General features: G+C 45.3%; 1 protein-coding gene across 9 annotated transcripts in view; it reads right to left on the reverse strand.

The window, feature by feature from the left end:
* Positions 1-14,194, reverse strand: part of epb41l2 (erythrocyte membrane protein band 4.1 like 2) — a 48,505-nt gene extending 34,311 nt beyond the window's left edge. For 8 of the 9 annotated variants that reach the window (XM_049004589.1, XM_049004587.1, XM_049004591.1 and 5 more), the window contains exon 1: positions 14,059-14,194. The gene's annotated coding sequence lies outside the window, so the exon portion shown is untranslated. Of the gene's footprint in view, positions 1-13,569; positions 13,816-14,058 lie in introns of those variants that run through there. The other variant, XM_049004584.1, reaches the window with a different exon arrangement.
* Positions 14,195-17,945: the final 3,751 nt, after the last annotated feature.

The following is a 17,945-nucleotide window of genomic DNA, read 5'->3' on the forward strand; positions in this document are numbered from 1 at the left end:
CTTACAGTCCAGAAAATGGCACTTTACTGTCCACTGTTACAGCTGCATTATGCATCCATTTCAGCAGTTAATTTTACAACTATAAAATTTCAAACTTCTGTGAATTTAGTGTTACAACTGACCCGTGCAATATAATAATCATGTGCAATACCAGCCATTATGGTTTACTGCACTTAGTAGTGTCTTATGTTGGGGTAAATCCTGCCAACTGCCTTGTGCAACTACATAAAACATACAAAGTTTACATCTCTGCACTATTTATTTGCTGCCTTTTTGCACCTTGCACGCCCTGTTACTGTGATGTTCAGTGTACTACATGTTACTATATGTTGCACCGAAGCACATGAAGAAATGTTTCGTCATTCTTTGTACATGTATGAAGCTGCTGATGACAGTAAAGTGACCTTGAACCTTGAACATCCGCCATCTACCCTAGATAAGCGGTAGGATGATGGGGTGAACAGACACCTCAGATCAGGAGTAAGTGCAATTTAGTAGGAAACAAACAAACTGCTGTGATATAATGTGAGAAACAGCCCAGTCGCTTCATACTCCAGGGGAGCGGCGAAACTCGGTACCAACAAAGATTTCAGAATATTTCAGGCTACAGGCAAAGTAATTATAAATAGATTCTCTCAGGCCTGATTATTTTGAGTTTAGGAAAATTCTTTTTCAGACTGGGGGGAAGGAGGTTACAGGGGTGGGGGAGTCAAACATCTTTTAAAAAAATGGCTCAAGATGCCAGAGGGGACTGCGAGTACTGTCACTTATTTACACACTTCACAACATGATCAGAATGAAAGCCAAAGGGTCACAGTATCACATGGATACTGAAGCAGCGAGGGAGAGGCGGCCCGGGGGCGGCCGAGGGGGAGAGGCGGCCCGGGGGCGGCCGAGGGGGAGAGGCGGCCCGGGGGCGGCCGAGGGGGAGAGGCGGCCCGGGGGCGGCAGAGGGGGAGAGGCGGCCTAATTTCAACCACACACATACAGCTGTACCCAAGCGGCCATCCAGTTTCAGGACATAACCTAATACAGCCCCCCCTCCGATGGCAAACCAGCTGACTGACACAGAGAGATGACTCCTGCGTGTGAAGAGACACCATCACTCTCAGAACCGGCGTGATTAATGCTAACGGCACAGAGGTCTGACCCTCTGAAAAGCTCCCTCTCCTTACTGAGCAGCCGAGCCAGCCACTGCCATTCGGCGGCACGGCTCCGGCAGCCAGAGGGCCAGAAGGGGGCCGGCGAGCAGGTTGCTTAATCCACCAAATGCAGAGCTTGCAGTTGGAGCCAGAGAGACGGCACAAGCTGTCAAAGCCAATCAAGGCCGCGGGGCAGATGGCACGCCCACCGCACAAGGGAAGCAAGCATCTCTCGCACTCGCAGATCCGCTTTTCCATAAGAGGCTGAGCGGGTGCTGCTGTCCCTGTACGTGCAGGTAATCCATCCCAGAGGGATGGCGCTTTGTGACCCTGTACCTCAGCAAGTGCACTCATGTGTGCCGCGTAACATGAGCGTCAGAGGGGATTCGGCAGTGCCCCATATCAAAGCAGGGGCAATGCCATCCCGGCATTGTTTTTTTTTTCCTTTTTTTTCCTCTCAATTTCTAGGGCAGCCTGCCCTTCTACACCCTCAATGTCTGGGACAGCTGTACACTTAACATACCATCCCCAAAAACCATTAAGCACTCAGCGACGTTCCTGCTGCTCCGGGAGCCCAAGCAGAGAAGCCCTTCAGAGTTCTGTCTCCCCTGCACACGGGAAGCTTCCTCAGGCAACTCGGGATGTGTATGAAGTGTAGTTTAGTGCCGCCACCGGCTTTGACAGCTGATGAGAAGCAGAGAGGGACCGACGCAGTTTCTCACGCCAACTCCGCCCCCGCTCACACACGGAGAGGGTTACCAGCAAAGATGGGGGGCACCAGAACATAAGATAGATAAGCTACACTCTTCTCTGCCCAGCCTCCAAATCCCGGACATGCAGTTTCTCAACAGGAACAGCTGCAGTCTGTATCTATTTTCCCAGGATTTCAAAACTGCTGCGAATTCAGAAGATAACCCCATGGAACTGCCTACATTTAGCACAGCCTTGCTCACTGATCACCAATTCCCCCCCCACACACAAAATTTGGAAAGGTCCATGACCTGTCTGGGGTCACTTTCCAGCTGTTGTATAAAAGGATGGGGGACATAAAAGTCTCCAGAGTGACAGGAGGGCATTTCCATTGGTTACCACATGAACATTCCATTGTTCTTTCTCAATCAAGAGAAGAAGAAAAAAAAAGATCCCATTGGTTCCTAAGCAGGACAAAAGCCAACCTCGCTGTCAATTAAAACATGATGCAAGTTAAATTATGCAATTAGCACGTTGGGTCGCCGGATATGCAATCGGCTGGGGACGCACAAAATCGAACGAGACGGCTCTGTAGGTATTCAGCTTGGCAAACGTAAGATAAGAAGGCACAGCACGGAGTCCCGCACCCAAAGGCTGCAGGCACGGTGGGCCGCGGCTGAGAATCTACCCGGAAGGCCCCGTGACAGATGTGCTCTCATTCAGAAAAGTAAACATGTCCCAGGAGGGCAGCAAGACACCCACTATAAAAAAGGTTGCCATAGCTGCCACCTAAAATGCCTCCTGCCCCCCTTCTCAGTCAGAATACTAATTACTGATGACAGGTTAGCCGTTTCCGCACTTTCCGGGGGAGAGTAAGGCTGCCACCTCTGTAGAGCTCAACTGACACCAACAAGAAGCAACCAAGCGAACAACCAAGTAACACAACAATAAAGAGAGTCTCTTCCTAAGTCACACGGCTGGCATCTCAGAAGTTCCAGATGCTTCTTTTAACTCATCGCAAAGTGTCAGTCATCATAATTCTGTCCCACCCCCACCACAGCTTAGAGATGCCCGCACATGCACACTAGTCTTCAGAGCAGTACACCCCTGGATGCCAGTTCACTCAGCAGGCAAGTAAGCAGCCAGCCGGTTGTCAATCGGCACCCGGAAGCCCCTAGCAGAGGCCGGGAAAGTGAAGGTCTACCGCAGCCCCCCCCCCCCCACCCCCACTGTCCTCTATGGTAACCTTCCTGTTGGCTTGGGTTGGTCATGCAGATACAGCCTCGCTCTCACTCACTGTCGCACCGAGTGGAGGAGAGAGAGAGACCCCATCCAAATGGTAAGCTGCTTACCCTTAGCGGAGCACAGAGCCACTCCTCAGAGGAGCGTCTAAACAAGCAGCCTAGTTCCATCGCCCGATTTTAAAGAGAAATGGGCTGGTGGGGTGAAGGCTAGAGATAGAGTCAGCCGAGGAGGAGGCAGGGCTCAGAGAACGGTCTCCGAAAGCGACAGCAAAGGGGCAGAAGCACGCACACGCCGACAGCACCAACCCACTGCATGACACAGGCACGCAGGCAGCACTTTGACACGATGCATTTTAGGGAAGCTCAGGAAAAACCCCCAGGACCCTCTGGCACTCGGGGTGGAGTGGGATTGGCAATGAGGTACACATCCGGCTAGAGCGCGCCAAACTTTCGGGAATTCCCACCGGACACCGAGCGAGATTTCACTGCCAAGGCCGCTAAGCAGAAGAAGGGGAAGAGGGGAGGAGTCCCCCCCCCGCAACACCCTCGCGTTGCCAAACAGGGACTGCTTCAGAAAGTGACTGCTAAATGGACAGGACTCAGACTAAAGCTTCCAGAAAGCAGGAAAGTTTCACCATGTGGGAGGCTAAAGGTCAATGCCTCCCCCCACCCCGAGGCCTGTGAACAAACACAGCTTTGCGGTGCATCCCACGGGCGCCTATGACCTCGCCCTATGCCAAGGTAAACCTAAACCTCACGTGCGCTGCCTGATTTCCCAGTCGCTATAGTGACAGAGGTCTCCAGGTTTCACGCGTGACTCAGACATGGAGGGATGCTGCTATGGGGAATATCTGAGGGTTTCGTTTTATCCTTTTTTTGCTGGATCATAAGTGCTGTGCTGGCTGCATCCTGCAGAAACACAAAGCTCTCTCACAGGAGCATGTAACAAACGAAGTACCACACAAGAATGTGTACATACACAATTAACACTGCAACCACCAAATCTGTTCTGCAATTCAAAAGGTTCTTAGCACCAAAAATTAATTCCGCAAAGGCTCATAAAGTTCTTTTTATTGCTGGTTATAACGAGAAGTTTAAAAACTAATCTGACTGCAGCTGCTTTTACCTCAATGTATGAAGTTGCATGCTAAACTCATCCCAAAGCTGAGACAAACAGTGTAACGTTTGGTGTTCATTACGAAACAAGGAAATGCTGTGTGCGCGGGTGCCAGCTCTCACGTGACGCAGACATGCGTTACTGGGGTCTGTACTGCCCCCACCCCCTTTTGCTTTAATTATGTGAAAAGTGCCTCGGTGGCAGACTGCTGTCAATGAGCAGCGCCGTGTTTTGTACGTTGGACTCAGCAGGTCTGTTTTCAAGCATCCGCACAATGCGGCAAGTGTGAGTGCCGATCACGTGCACGGGGACGAGAAGCAGATCTCGTTCCGTCACTATTTCCACGATTTAGCCGTTTTCTTCCTGCTGGCTGAATGTCAGTGCTGCATCTGTACAGAAATCCTCTTTGTCGTCCCCCCCCCCCCCCCCCTTCTCACAATATCACATCCATCATGGCAGAACTTGAACTGACCCCATACCCCATACCTTCCGTTTCTGTGGTTTCTGAGCAGACAGAGCTGAGATCAATCACTGTCGGGGGGACCAGGCCACACTTCCCACCTTTAGAACAACCTAGCTGGCTCCCCGCGATTCTGGGCCCCGAACTGGGGGGACACACCAAAGGGGAGGGACGGACATCTCAGGCAGTCATATCATCAAGGTCACCGAAAGTTTATCCCCGCAAGACACCTGGAGAGCAACTGCATTGAATGAAAAGCGGGTATTACAGGGCTAGCGGACACTGGCGGCCCAAAAGAGCAATACATGGAAACCTGGAACATGTCACCAGCGTGAAGCTTTTCCGAAAGAGCACCGAGACAAAGATAAGTCAGTAACAGTCGGGGTGTTAAACCACACGAGCAGAGAGTGAACTGAAAAATAGCACGTAAACAAGCTTCCTAAAAACATCACTGCTGTTTAACTTAATACATTTGCAAACAGAACCCGCTTAAACTTACGCTGTCTCTACAATGCTAAGAGATGAAACAGAATTAACAGAAACATTACCAGACGAATTAGAGTAAACCTGCAGATAAATGCTGGGCATACATGTCTGAGAGGGAAGGACTATACTGGTGCACTTGCAGTTCATTTTTTTGTTTGTATAATGTTTAATGACAATAAATCCTTTCAGATCATGAAACTTTAAAAGCACCAGACAATGCAGCATTGTATGGCTGTCATGGACCTCAGGAAGACACTATGACCAACTGAAAGAGCTCCAGGTATGATTTGTTCCAGCTTAGTATTGCCTCTCTCTCACACACACACACACACACACACACACACACACACACACACACACACGGCCTGTCTTGTCCAATTCAAGGCAATCACCAATGAGCAAAGCAAACAGGATCATGCCTGGCCTTGTCTAAGAAGAAGCTGAACCCTACCTTTTGCGTTGACTATAGCATATCCAGAGGGAAACAGCATACGAACAGAAGCCGGACAAACAGCACGCTGCACTGATCCAGTCTCTGTCGGCAGGAAATACAGACAGCTGCTCTCATGTTTATGCTTGTCGGGAGGCAGCGTTTGGCCAGACTTTTTAGGCAATGTTACACAGGAACATGGCCCAAAACAATGTGCTTTTTTAAATCTTTGTTTTGTGGTTTCCCCTGATCTTCCCAGCAAAAAAACACTCCTCCTGTAGAGCCAATCTGACAAACACCAGAGAGCTGATCACTACAGAAATCCATCCAGGTGTGACTTTGATGAGTGCAGCTTCCTAAAAAAAAAAGCATTGAACGCCCCCAGAACCTGAACAAAGGCACAAGTTCAAAGGCTGTCTTGATCAAACTACAGAACAGGCAGACAGAAAGACAACCTGTGACGAAATGGTTCACGTTTGGGCTCCTGATCGTGTGCTAGCTAAAACTCTGCGCAACATCTGGTTCTCCTCGTTTTCTGTGTCCCGGTGGGGGCCAGTCGGTTAAGGCGACGTCTTCAGCATGGAAGAATCCAAGCCCCCGGCTGCAGCCCAAGCCTTCCGATTCCAGAGGCTGGATTTCCTCGTGTTTTTGGAGTCGTCGCCTAACTTGGGGGAGTCCCCCATTCCAAGCCAATTGTAGAATAAGGGAAAAACAAACCTTTGGAAAAGTGACACTGTTGAAAGGAAAGTCATTCTAGAGGCGCGACCAAAAATTCAAATGGCTTTCAATCAACGGCTGCCAAAATTAGCTCATTAGAGATGCTGCATCAACCATAATGATGAACATTTCTTTTTAGTTCAACTGAGAAATGCCACTGAATGTGAGACCAGCATAAACAAGGGAAGGGGGGACACAACTGCAAAACAAAGAAAGACATGAGGTACCTCAAAAAACAGCCGAGCAGAACATTCAAAAGATTCACACCTGCAACTGTTTTGGGGAAACGTGCAACTTTTTTCAGGCAGGATCATGATCCACAATCTTCTCGATTCTTTTTCATGCTGGTTTTTAAGACTAATGTGCAAGTTACTGTACAGTATAACCAAACTAATTCCCCTACTTAATATAGTGCTACAAGGTAAAAAAAAAAAAAAATCTAAAAGAAAACATAATACTATTCTCTATTGGAGGTTCTTTTAAGGTGGTTAAAAAAAGGTTTGTTGCATCACCATTCAGGGTGCAAACCTTATTTTTGCCGTTTATTTTTGTATATTTTTGCTTGTTTGCATTGTGTCAGTTTTCGAAAACACAAACAGCAGCATATTGTTGATATCCAATTCCTCCACGGCATCCATGCTGCTATGTTCTCACATACGAAATGCTTTGCATGTTGGGTATTACATGTTTAGATAAGGGTGTGAAAGAGGGAGGAAGACGCTATTTGCCGTTTGCTATCACCGGCTTATCAGTGTGTCGAAACTGATATTGGCTGACAAATTTTAGATAGGTGTACGAGTCATAGAAGTGTCTCTGACAGAATGTACACTATGTGCACAACAATCCCTCCATAAATGGAAACATTTTAATTGTTCATGATCTAATATTGTCAAATCACACACCCCTATTTCAGGATATTAAGAGAACTCCGGAGCCCTTGCCCCCTTTTCCACCGAGACATGTCACACACACACACACACATTTTCTTTTTGCATTCAATGACGTGAATATACTACCACTGTGAATTCTGTCCTTTAGCCTTAAGCCGCAGACTACAGGATTACAAAACGCACAGTGGCGTGAATCCCGAACTGGACAGGGGTGGGGAAATGTGACATCACGTGACTGAAAGGCAGTACGGATGAAGAAAAGCAGGAACAGCAGCCGGCGGCACCCATCACCACGTGCAGAAGACTATCTGTCAAAGTCAAAAGCGTGAAAGGAACCTAAACTGTGGAATCAAATGAAGGGCACAGATACCCAGTCAGTCTGAGATGGAAGAGACCATTTTTAGGGATGGGGGACATTCCACAATGTGAATATGCTACATTCACCTCGCCTTAGTTATTTGCTGAAAGAGAAGCATAAAGCTCCTTCTAACAGTTATGACCAATCAGGAGCAAGAAAACAAAAGGGGCAGTCAGGCACAAATGTGCACTGTGTTCAGGCTGAGGCAGACATCTGTATACATAACCCATAACGCCCTGTGCCTAGTGCACCCCCCCATAAGCTAGCCCCGTTTCCCAGTCTGGACAATCCTGTCGCTCATAACTGCCCATTGTCACAGAAGAGCACGGGGGCATGTGAGCCCGCTGTTCATGGGGTACGATCAAGAGGCTGCCAGCCCTCAGGTACTTCCCAGGGGTCGCACTTACGTGACGACACTCCATCATTCCTCCTCTGCTGCTCAAACGGTCGATCATTAAAGTTGACTGCCTTGTCTCCAGAGTGATTAACTACAGTCAATGTGTGACATTTAAAAAAATATATATAAAAGTAAAACACACAAACAAACAGATAACATTGTCTTTAATCTTTACATCACTGTTTAGGCTAAACCGGTCTAACCAGTCACCCAGTTCAAAGCAGGCAGTCACATGCGTCTTAATAGATCTCTGGCAATAAAATGGGATGATTCATCCCCTGAGGACACCGATGCCATCTGGAAATCTGTTTCCAGAGTTAGCCAAACGAAAATCGACACAAAAGCCATCCAGAGGTGATCCGAGGGGGGCGCAACCTGCCCAGCTGACCAATTGGAACGCGGGAGGATTCTTCGACCCAAAAACTAATATAGGGCTGACTGAGGGAACAAGGTCGACCGGGAGCGCCGGATGCCCCAATTAGTATTCTGGGGTGGGAGGACAAACGTCTCCAAGAGCCGGGCAGCGAGCGAAGCCTCAGCTGGGCCGACAAAAGGCCCACCACCAGGGTTCCTATTCCAGCGCTGTGGCGGAAACCAGCACCTCAGACGATTTCCTGGTGGGAAGAGGGGGCTGAGGCCCAGGAATTTTCGTTCCACCCCAGACTCCGTCCCCTGAGTAATCGACCCAACACCACCCCCGCCGCCCCCCCACCACCTCCCACGAGCAGATGAGAAGCACACATCTTGTTTTTACAACTTTCATCACTACCAGTCATCCTGCAGAAACCCCGACCACCCCGAACCCCTCAGCTCAAGCAAACTCACACCCTCATGCCTCACAGAAGACTGAGTGCACTGTGTACAGAGACGCTCATGCAGTAACAAAGATGAGACAAAAATTACACACAAGCCAGAGACAACAGGACAGTGCAAAAACTACACTGTAGAGAAATATCAACACAACACAAACAGTGCTTTGAGACTGAAGTAGTAATTTCCAATGTCAACAAAGGCGTCCGCTTGATGTACACGTCACAGCAGGCAAAACACAGGCGGCTTGATGTGCCTTATTTCAAGCTTTTGATCCAAGTAATTCATCCAGTGCTTGACACTGGGAGCGTTTCCTTCCAAACTGGATGCCTACTGTTAATCTCTTTTTAACGACGCCTGGCAGCGCTCCAGACCCAAGGCAGTGTGCGCTGGGGTACTTTCCCCTCCCACGCCCCCAGACCCGCCCCCTGCTATCCCATTTCAGAGCAACGGATCGGTGAAATCGACCTGGTTTGGGCCAGCACATGCCAATCCGGGACAGATTATTACACATCACATACACAGATGCCGCCTGGTCCGCTGCACGTGCAGGCATCTGGTACCATTCATTTATTATGAACTATACAGTTAACTGTATGAGGTCAGATGTGGGGGAGCTTGTGTCAGTCATCGTGAAACATGAGGGCCCCCATCCAAAAAAATTTAAAAAAGGCCACACAGCCAACAGCTCTCAGATTAGGTTTTGCGGGCAGTCATCACATCTTTAAAATGAACACCTCAAAAGGTCAGATAAAGCATGCAAATTCCTTATAACATTCATACAATGCTTTACATTAACATCAAGCCCTGTTTCAGTACCAGCTGGACCAAAAACACTAAGGAAACATGCTGTTCGGCACGGAAGGTTATGCTCAGTTGAGGGTCACGCCAAGGGCTTGGACAACACGGGTGACACAATACTCTCCATGACCCCAGCTGTCTTCACAGGACGCTCAGGAGGAGAGATGTTCCCACAACCCTTCCAAACGGTCAACCTCTCCCTACCTCACACAGTGCTGCGAGGACCTGGGGGTAGAGTGGGTGGGGTTCAGGACAATGTCAGAGTCTCTCAGCTGCAAACAGGAAATGCTGAGGCCAACCCGTCCAGCAACTCTGACTAATTCATATCTGATCTCAACTGCTCACCTGTGCAGTGAGGAACTGGGAAGGTAACTTTAGAAAGTTCTACTCCCATAATAGCAAAGCAGAGAGAATGGTAGCTTCAGAAAATGCCTAGAAAGTTCTCTTATATTACCTTTACAGCAATACCAAACCTACCAGCTGCCAGATGGCAGCTGCAGCAAATACAAAAGTTTAGCACTGGCCATAGTGAAACTACTTATTGTAATGCTACAGTTGACGTAAGCATTTAAGAATAATATTTACTGTAGACCGCCAGCCAAATACAACAGAACATCATTGGACGAGATTACCAGCCACTTTAGAATGCTAATCAACTGCTCAGCCACTCCAAAACACAGTATCCTAAAAAAAAAGCCACATCATCTGATTTACTGCTTTTGTGGTTTGTACCATGCAAAACTACTGTCTGGTCTTGTTTGATGTCCACTAGTTGTAAAAACAGATGAATGTAAAACCAAGGGAACACACCAATCACGCTGCCTTGCAACAAATGATGCGGTGTCCCTCACCTAAGGCAAAGTGACAAAAATATGTAAGAAACAAGACAGTCCCTGCTGTTGTCCCAGTCAACTTAATCCTAGTTCCCGAAGTGAAACATGCACCAAGAAACAAAGCAGTAACGGAACTCGCACAATTAAGGACGAGAAGTAGCAAGTCATTCTTTTCAGAAGAGAAATTCCAGTGGGTGTTGAATAAGAAGGGAAAAAAATGTGCTGCTAGGGCAGTATATTCAAAACCTTTTCACAGAAGAACAAACTATTGTTTGGTAAATGGAATTTAAAGTATTTTCTCTTTTTAATATAGAACGTTATTTTTGGATGCCCTTCATGCAGGGAAAAATTAGGCCGCATCACCCCAATTTTAGCTGCCCTTTCCCTACTGAAAGCCACAGAGCCACTGCGAATCCAGAGCGGTCACACGACTACATCCTCCTGAACATGGATGAGAACTTCTTGAAGCTCCTGAAGGACCGACTGCATAAGATACAAGGACAGAGGTCGATAAAGGCTGAGTCAGAGGCAAGGTATAAAACGTGTGTGGTCCTCAGCTCCCTCGCTGATGCCTGCTGCTTCGGGAATTGAGGGCAAGGATTTCCGAGGAAACAAGCTCTTCAAACAACTGGCTGAAGAACAGCAGTTTCTACGCACATACAACACACATGTATATGCAAAGATAACAGGGCAATCCAGGCTCCTACAAAACGCATGCAGCTCTCGCTCAAGGGCTTCTCACGTCACGTGAAATGTTTTAACTTGTCAAGGGAGCCAGAACACACACACACACACGATATAATAACCCAATTTCACATGGAAGGCCCAGTGCACAAGGAAAGGCTCCAAAACACAAAGGTTACCGCAAAGTTAAATATTGCCAAATATACAGCCAGGAGGTGATTATATCATGGAAGACAGCACCTGCTCTCTGTTTTGAGGAATGAGAAGATTCAACACAACACGATACTGTCATGCGCAATGGAGAATCATACTAAAAATAGAATATGAGCCAATTCCCAAGCAACACCGATCTTTCATTAGAATAGGCAGGCTGCTATGCAGCATTGCCCTCACTACATTAAACTTCCTGATCGCATACATGGAGTAACAGCTGTAACTTGATAGTACAACTTGTATTTGGTAATGAAGTGGTACCATCTTGCACCTCCTAGTTACATGAAAAAAACAGGGGTTTCAATAACTCACCTATTTACACCATCACACCACTAATTTAATGTGTTCAGCATCATGTGGATTTCAAACAAGAGACTGCCGGCAAGTCGTATTCTGTGATTCGGTAATCATCATGTGACCATACAATCGAAGAGAGTGTTTTTCGAATGAGGTCACCAAAGAGAGTAATCTATGTACTCTAAATTTTCTCAAATTAACATTACTGATCACTTACACCTCTCCTGGTGAGGCCATTTAGCACAACAGCAACACATTTTCACAGTGCTGCACTTAAAAATAAGAAAACCATTGCCACAGCAGTCTGGCTCTTTCGTTATACTTTGAGTCGCAAATTATCGCAGTTGGCTGCCATTCGGAAAGAACATTTATCATACCAACTTAATTGTACTGGTAAATCATGAATTTACGCATATCCGTTTACCGAGCTTGCAGCTTGCACAGGAAGCATTTGATGGCATGATTTTATGACATGCCTTGCTGTCATGTGTTTCAGCTGGCCTACAAAAGCTGACACTTTTCTTGCGTTTACTTTCTTTTGTTGCACAACAGAGCATTTTAAACTGAAAACACTGCACTCTTTCTGTGTCTTATCTTCCCCTTTCTATTGCAGCATTACAGTAGTAGAACAATATGCAACAATGGGATTATGGTTTACTTTGTGGAGGGGGGGGTGAAATTATAGTTATGCATTGGGCTAGGTTTTTTGTTTTTAATTATAGCCAGATAGGAGTCAGTTCAGCTTTGTTCTCGCATTTTGATGTTTTCAAAAGGCACATCGTTTGATCTTAAACCAGACAATCCCACATGCGATTTTCTGTATAGACAAAGAAAAAAAACCATCCCCAATATATCACCCATGCATCATAGTGCTGCGACGACAGTAAAGACAGTTTGAATTATTCTGACGGAAAGTGCATTTGGTTTTCGGACGGCGCCATGCAGACTTTATAAATGCCCTCGCACGTCCGGCGAAGTGCGCTACCCGGTGCCGCACGTGTCAGGCGGGCACCACCGGGCACGATCAGCGGGCATTAACGCTTCCCTTATTTATGTATGAATGTTTCCATACTTTTGGTCAACATGATTAATGTGTCTCATCTCCTTGCCATTACTGGGCTGCCCCAGGCAAACTGGTCCGAAATCCGGACGACCTACTGACGAAATAAAATCTCTTAAAATAAGATTACTCTACAACACAACCAACAAGTTCATTTATTCTGTGGGCGGCACACATGGTTACCGATAACGCTAATATTTACAGCATTCAATATGCTTTACATTCAGCGCAACTACAAAACATAATGTCTTAGGATCATTAAGAAAATTCTTTTTTACGCTATAACGGAGATTGCGCTAATGGAAGAACGATTAAAAGTGCATGTAAATAAAGAGGCTGTTTTCACTTGTATTAATGACTCGACGCTGACTCCGGAGTCCCACCTCCAGTTTGTCGTTTTTCCACGTAAACGCCGCTTTCCATCCAAGTTTTAAAGTCACGCAATTTAAAACGGCGTTTAAAATGGCGTCGGGGTGACCCCAGTCATATATATATATTATTAAAAAAATATATGTGGCACAAAAAAACACTCGTTTCTGTATTAAACTGCGGTCTGGATAGAGCCATAAACGACCTTTGAAGATCCGGGCGCCGTTTTGCCACCCAAAACCATCGGAGCGAGAACCGCCCTGCTCCTATTCACACATCTGGCCACGGAAAGGAACGGAGTGGCTGGACCGCCGGCCGCCCTGACCCGGAGGGGCGAGGGGCTCCAAAAGGCACCCCTCCCCGCCCGAACCAGCCGCACCGCCGGGGATTTCAGTAAATCTAACCGAAGCGTTAACTATCGCACACAATCCAACTAGACCGCCGAGTTTGGACCCCAAAGAAACAAGCCGTTCGGCGGCGCGTTACAACGCAGCATCCCGAGAGTAGGTCTGTGGGCGGATGCACCTCAGAGATCGGGGAAAACTGGGGAAATAAAAACAAAAATACACACCCAACGAGGCAATTAAGGCAACTGGGCAGCGGGTCTGACGGAGCCGGGGATTACAAACAGTGAAGGGCTGCGCTATGAAACAAACAGATTTATCCGGATTACATGTTGGTCAAACGATAAAACTGCGCAAACGCCATCGGAGTCCAGGAAGGATAACCGGCTCCGGATCGATCAATCAGATGATGCACGAATCAGGGAATCTCGATTAGAATGTAGGTGACGTGAATAGAATAGAACAGCCTCAATTATGTTATAAGAGCGCAAAAACGTAAAAGTCAAACATATTCGACTTCGTGCGACGGAAACGCTGCATCACACGCCTGTGTTATAGTGGTCTTCTGCACTTCTGAAACGCCGTCACGCGCGCAGATTAACGCCAATTTAACGCACCTTCACGTGCTCCCTCACCCAAACACACGACCGAATCACATCCACGGGAAAGACGGCCGCGGGGGGGGGGGGGACTTGCCGCAGATTCAGCCTCCTTACCTGGCGCAAAAAGGTGAGAAACTACGAACTGTTTTCCGTACGCGGTCCCACGGAAGATATTCCGAGGCAAACTCCCGAATTGCAAATTGAAATTCCCAGACCGAAATCTGGATGGGAGGGCAGCCAGCTCAGACAGGCCCCTCCCCTCCATGACGCGGATTGGTCCACTCTCCCGAAATTTCATTGGCCACGGGCGGCAAATAATCAAAATCTGAAATATGACTGGTTATATGAGATGTCCGGAAAAACTTAACTTGTTCCCAATTGGCGGCCGCTAACCTCGCAGATGTTGACTGAAATATGAAGACGGATCAATGAAATGGCTCCCACTACTGAACATATTACGTAGCTGCATCGCAGGCCAGAGCCATAATTACAGATGAGGAAGAGATCCACGTAAATACTCGTGTAATTTTCCTAAAGTGGCCAGTAGTCAGACGACCCCCCATGCTTGTGACACATCTTTATCTGTATTGCCATTGCTAATATCTTTTTCTTGATCAAACGTGTTATCGTGCAAGAATAAAGAAAACACACAACACGACATGAATTGGTCATTTAAGCATTTAAAATATTGATCATAGGAGGCTCCTCATTCTAATCAATACCTCAATGAATTGTATATTATCAACGCCGTAGATAAATATATATGCATTCAGTGGTTTGATTGCATTTTCTTCCCTTTGATTATGGTGCTCACCGTTATTCCTGATTTTATATACAGCATAGTTCAATAAATACAGCCGAAAAAAATCTGTTTAGGCAGTGAACAAAGAATTCCTATACATGGAACTCTTTGACAGAAACATGACCATGAATAACGGTTTGAAATAACCACAATTTATTCTCCAAAATAAATATCACATACTTCATAACATAGTTCATAAAATCAACAACAATAGTCAGTAATAAGTCACCTAATTAAGCGCTGTAAGGTTTAAATCATCGTTACCCAAAATGTGCGAGCGACAACATTGAATTAATCATAACCGTAGATGTCTATTATCCATGAAAACAGGACAGCACAATTTCCTGTAATATTCACTCATCTGACCCCGACAAAATGTAAGTTGCAGAGTTCATTTCAGGCTGTGTTAGGATTACTTACGAGAACACAGGAAATTAGTGCCTCTTTGCCTTTGCTAAGTATACGCAAGCTAGTAAATCTAAGATGATAACGTGAAACTATGAGAAGATCAGTTAATCAGTATCCAAGAGCCATTAAAGGTGAATAACATATTTAGATAACCCAATGCTTTCAAAAGTTTCTATGTAACTGTACCCAGCAATTAGTAACACGCTTGGTGCAGTAAACATTTTCGTTTCTTCATAGAATATTATTAAAGCAAACAAAGGATTGCTACATAGCTGAAAAAAACAAGTGGTTTTGATTTGAGACAGATGCTCGTGTATTGTATTTTTGTATAAGTGTAAGCATATACATTCTCAAAAACACAAAATATTAAAATGAACTGTCTTCCTATCGAAAAGAAGCAAAAACTGAAAATATACTGCTCACAGAAGACATTTTATTCAACCATAACATTAATGATACAGAGATTTCATTACAAACATTCCAAGATGTCACCACACAAAAACTCACCAGAGCATGTGGAAATTTCAGAATGAAGTGAATGTCAGTTGATCCATTTCAGGAGTTTGAAATCAAAAAAGACAAAAATACATATAAATTAGGCTTTTGTATGATTGCAGTATCATAGTGTTTTATTCACAGCATCATAATTCTCAACATGAAAAATGATAGCAACAGCCCCAAACACTTGCAAAACATTTATTCTATGCAGGACATCATTCCTTTTCACTGGAATGTATAAAAAACAAGTCTGAGAAGACTTTAATTAGCCTGTTATTTAAAGCATTGGCAGCTTTTAGACTGGTCTTCTCTTAACCACTCTGGAATGTTTTCTCTTGTAAAACCGACAAACAGTCAGAAGAGTTAGCACAATCCTCCATCTGGCTTGTCATAAGCAAAGGACAATTTTCAGAAGGTAAAAAGTTATATGTCCACAGTTCTTTGTGTGTGGACTGGATGACGTTACTATTAACGATACCGTAATCTAAGGTTCTTGCTTTGTTTTAGTAAGAGATAATTCATAATTTCTTTTGCTCTTGAATACTAACTACAGAAGGAGTGCAGTGTCAAAGTTAACAATGGATTAACAGTAAGTAAATAAGTAAGTAAAGACGCATCAGGTGAAGGTGTAACTGTAATTCATTTAAATCCTCTTGATGGGATACTTGGTGTTGAACCTTTCACCCTACCAGGAATTATTAATGAAGAATAATTATTAATGAATAAGACACCCTTCCTCAAAGACTGCAGTGAGACGTGTGTAAAAAGACTGTTTTTTTTTACGTGAATGTGGGACACGTGGACGGCTGCATCCTGACATTAAAACTGAGCACATGCAAGATATTAACCTTTGACTGATAAAAATAATCAAGGCAAGTGCTTTGAATATTGTGATTTTCCTTTTAGAAAAACATTGTGAAAATCCAGTAGGACTGGCCACCTATTTACCATGTCTTTCCGTGTTTTCATTGCTTACTACATTTGCATTGCGCTATGTATGTTACATTGCCCCAGGTCTACATATTTATTGTGATAATTGTAATTGTATTTAGTGGGTTATTGCACATGGACCAAGTTCTATATTCATTATATTAATAGTGATCATATTTCTATCCATTTATAAAATACAATGTATAATTTAGATTTCAACCCAAAATAAGTCACATCTGTTTTATAAACAAATATGAGTAATATCTAATAATACAAACATCTGCTTGATTTTTCTTGCCTTCCACAGACGACAACATACTCCATTCCTTTCTGAATGATCGAAAATGTATAATAAAAACTGGCTGAAACCCCCACCTGGCCAGTCTGGATTTGTCAGAAACAAACCTCTAAAGACAGAAAGACCGAAAGAGAAAGAAAGGCTTTTCTTACCTGGAAGTCGGTGGCAAGGAATTCAGGAAGATTGCAACCTGTGCACAGTGCGTTGGCCTCTATTTACATAAGAAGCCATAGAACTGCTCTGGCTCTGAGATGTAACTCTCTCTCCACAAGGGCTTGGTTTCTCTCCCACATCCTGCAACCCAACGCTGGGGGTGTACAGTTACAAAACACAAACAAAGGCGTGAAAGGTAGAAGCAAAAGCAAATATTTGAACCTCTTTTGGGGTATTGTTGTTGCATGAACAATACCTGTATTATATGAAGAAGGGATGGATTACCAGGACCTTAATGGTCATCATGCTGTGTATAAGAATTTCTGATAAAAAAATAAAAAAAAATCGCATATATGCCCTTAGCCTAAAGTCGTTTTGGATAAATGAAAAGATATGAATGTACCTGCAAGTGAAATGAGACCGGTGTAAACAGTTCAGTGTAGACTTTATGTGACAACCACAGCTACATTACGGAATATTGTAGATACCTGCTATAATTATATTCGGATATGTATTGTATTGATCCACTTAGCCTCACCTTAGCTTAGCAGGTTACCCTGTATGTTTCTCTGCACTTTGTTTAAGCAGTCGTTGAATCTGTAATATTAAATAAAGGTGAGCAAAGGGGGCATCGTGGCAATCCCAGAAGCCTTGGGTGTCTGATGTTTCTTCTTGAAGTCCTAAAGCACGAAGTTAAGAGCTGTGTTTGTGTCCCCTGTGGTGGTGGATGCCTTACCTCCCTGTGCGGTATGGGATTGCCTCAGGGGCGTTGCTAGACATAAAGCTCTGCGGGACACAGGCCACCCCCCCACCCCGTTTACCCATCTGATTTTTGAAAGCTGAATGTGAGGTTTCACTGGTCACAGCACATAAATACTGGTGCAGGTGTAGCGACGCCAATGGAAATGCTCA

Source organism: Brienomyrus brachyistius, unplaced genomic scaffold (assembly GCF_023856365.1).
Source record: "Brienomyrus brachyistius isolate T26 unplaced genomic scaffold, BBRACH_0.4 scaffold112, whole genome shotgun sequence".
Taxonomy (NCBI): Eukaryota; Metazoa; Chordata; class Actinopteri; order Osteoglossiformes; family Mormyridae; genus Brienomyrus; species Brienomyrus brachyistius.